This window comes from Trichechus manatus, unplaced genomic scaffold, assembly GCF_000243295.1.
Source record: "Trichechus manatus latirostris isolate Lorelei unplaced genomic scaffold, TriManLat1.0 scaffold00128, whole genome shotgun sequence".
NCBI lineage: Eukaryota > Metazoa > Chordata > Mammalia > Sirenia > Trichechidae > Trichechus > Trichechus manatus.
In genome coordinates this window covers 2,294,150-2,296,498 of record NW_004444064.1, presented here as the reverse complement: position 1 = coordinate 2,296,498, position 2,349 = coordinate 2,294,150, and the positions used below count along the sequence as shown (strand labels likewise).

The window sequence follows — 2,349 nt, the reverse complement described above, 5'->3', positions numbered from 1 at the left end:
CAGCCGAGATCTTAACCACTGCACCACCAGGGGATTTACAACACATAGATAATCACATCAGATCACAAAATGGTGGACAACCACACAATACTGGGAATCATGGCCTAGCCAAGGTAAGTTAACACACATTTTTTGGGGACACAATTCAATCAGTAACAGTCTTCAAAGTGATATCTTCATTTTCTAACACTTTAAGGAGGTCTTTTGCAGCAGATTTGCTCAATTCAATACATTATTTGATTTCTTGACTGCTGCTTCCATGGGCGGTAATTGTGGATCCAAGTGAAACAAAATCCTTGACAACTTCAATCTTTTCTCTGTTTATCATGATGTTACTTGTTGGTCCAGTTGTGAGAATTTTTCTTTACGTTGAGATGTAATCTATCCTGAAGGCTACAGTCTTTGATCTTCATCAGTAAGTGCTTCAAGTCCTCTTCACTTTCGGCAAGCAAGGTTGTGTCATCTGGATATCGCAGGTTGTTAATGAGTCTTCCTCCAGTCCTGATGCCCCGTTCTTCTGCATATAGTCCACCTTCTCGGCTTATTTGCTCAACATACAGATTGAATAAGTATGGTGAAATGTTCTCCCTGATGCACACATTTCCTGATTTTAAACTACGCAGTATCCCCTTGTTCCATTTGAAGGACTGCCTCTTGGTCTATGTACAGCCTCCTCATGAACACAATTAAGTGTTCTGGAATTCCCATTCTTCATAATGTTATCTGTAATTTGTTATGATCCACAGAGTCGAATGCCTTTGCATCGTCAATGAAACACAGGCAAACACGTTTCTGGTATTCTCTGCTTTCAGCCAAGATCCATCTGACATCAGCAGTGATATCTCTTGTTCCACGTCCTCTTCTGAATCCAGCTCGAATTTCCAGCAAAGATTAATAGGATTTTTCTTTTTATTTAAGTGCATGGCTAAACTGGCAGAAAATAAAGACAATCATTCAAAGCCAGAAGTAACCAGAAAGGTGAATTCAGAAAGGCTGATGGCCCTGAAGCTGGGTCTGCTCTGGGGGCATCTGACCCTCTCTGACGGCCCCAAATGGGTGGGAAAAGCCTTGAGCCTTCAAAGAGTAGGGGTCAGACTGGAAACCCCGGAAAGGCAACATCCCCAAGGGTGAACTAGAAAAAAACACCCACCAGAGCAAATAGTTGGAATACTTCCCAGTCTCCGGCTTCCCTGTGGGTGAAGAAGAGAAAAATTTTCTTCCTGGAAACTCTTAACCACAAGCCCATCCTGATGGGGATATGGGCCAGTATTCACACAGAATTCACTACCTGTGTACTTCTAAAATTCCAAGCAAAAAACTTAGTTTAAAGTGGCTATGTTGGTAGTGCTCCCAAGCACCTAACAGAAGCAAACACAAAGCCTCTTTGGAGGAACAAACTTTAAATCCAGGTGTTCAAGAATTACTACATATAAAATTCCAAAGAACATGAACTCACAATCAAAAATCACAAAACACCTGAGAAACCAAGTCACTGGGAGAGTCATTTCACTGAGGATTTTCCTTGTTTTTGCTGACCCTTTACTTTACCAAACATGATGTCCTTTTCTAACAATTTATCTTTCCTGATGTCTGTCTGCAGACGATATAATCATGTCCCTAGAAAATCCACAGGACTGAGTGGGAAAACAAGAAAACCTAACAGAACTTGATACAGAAACCAGAAACCAGAAACCAAACCAGTTGTTGTCAAGTCAACTCCAACTCATGGTGACCCCGTGTGTGTCACAGTAGAACTGCAGAGAATACCTGCAACACATACAGTAGACGTGAGACTACTTTCTTTAATCTATAAGACGAACGACACAATGGGCAAACCATCAGAGAGCATGACCAGGGGGCTCACAGGAAATAATAATCAATACACCAACGAAAAGATGCTCAATCTCATTCTTAATGAAAGAGATGCAAATAAAAATGAGATCCAGCTTTTCTCTTAGCCTATTGACAAAAATCATTGTCTTCTTTGTGCCTGGTACATGGCACAAAGTAGACACAAGGCCTTCTCATCCTCTATCGGGATAATATAAATTGTGGCAACTTTTGTGGGGAGCAGAAACATCCTTCCAAATATAAGATGCACACACCTCTGGCTGCAATTCACACATAGCTACACCACAATAATCAATAAAGACAGATGGGTGAGGGTCTTCATTGCAAAATTATTTGTAAATAGGTCCCAGCACCAAGATTGTGCCATAAAATACACATACACTGTTCTGCTCCAGGGAAACGGAGACACCAGGGACTACTGGGCCCCTTTCCTGCCAGCGCCAGAGACACAACTCTCCACACTGCCCCTTGGCAGGAGAGGGGGCTCCTGTTGGTGAG

At 42.1% G+C, this 2,349-nt stretch overlaps 1 protein-coding gene across 1 annotated transcript in view; it reads right to left on the bottom strand.

Annotated features, from left to right (window-relative positions):
- FTCD (formimidoyltransferase cyclodeaminase) overlaps nucleotides 1-2,349 on the bottom strand; it is a 16,194-nt gene that overhangs the window by 7,172 nt on the left and 6,673 nt on the right. The window lies entirely within an intron of this gene.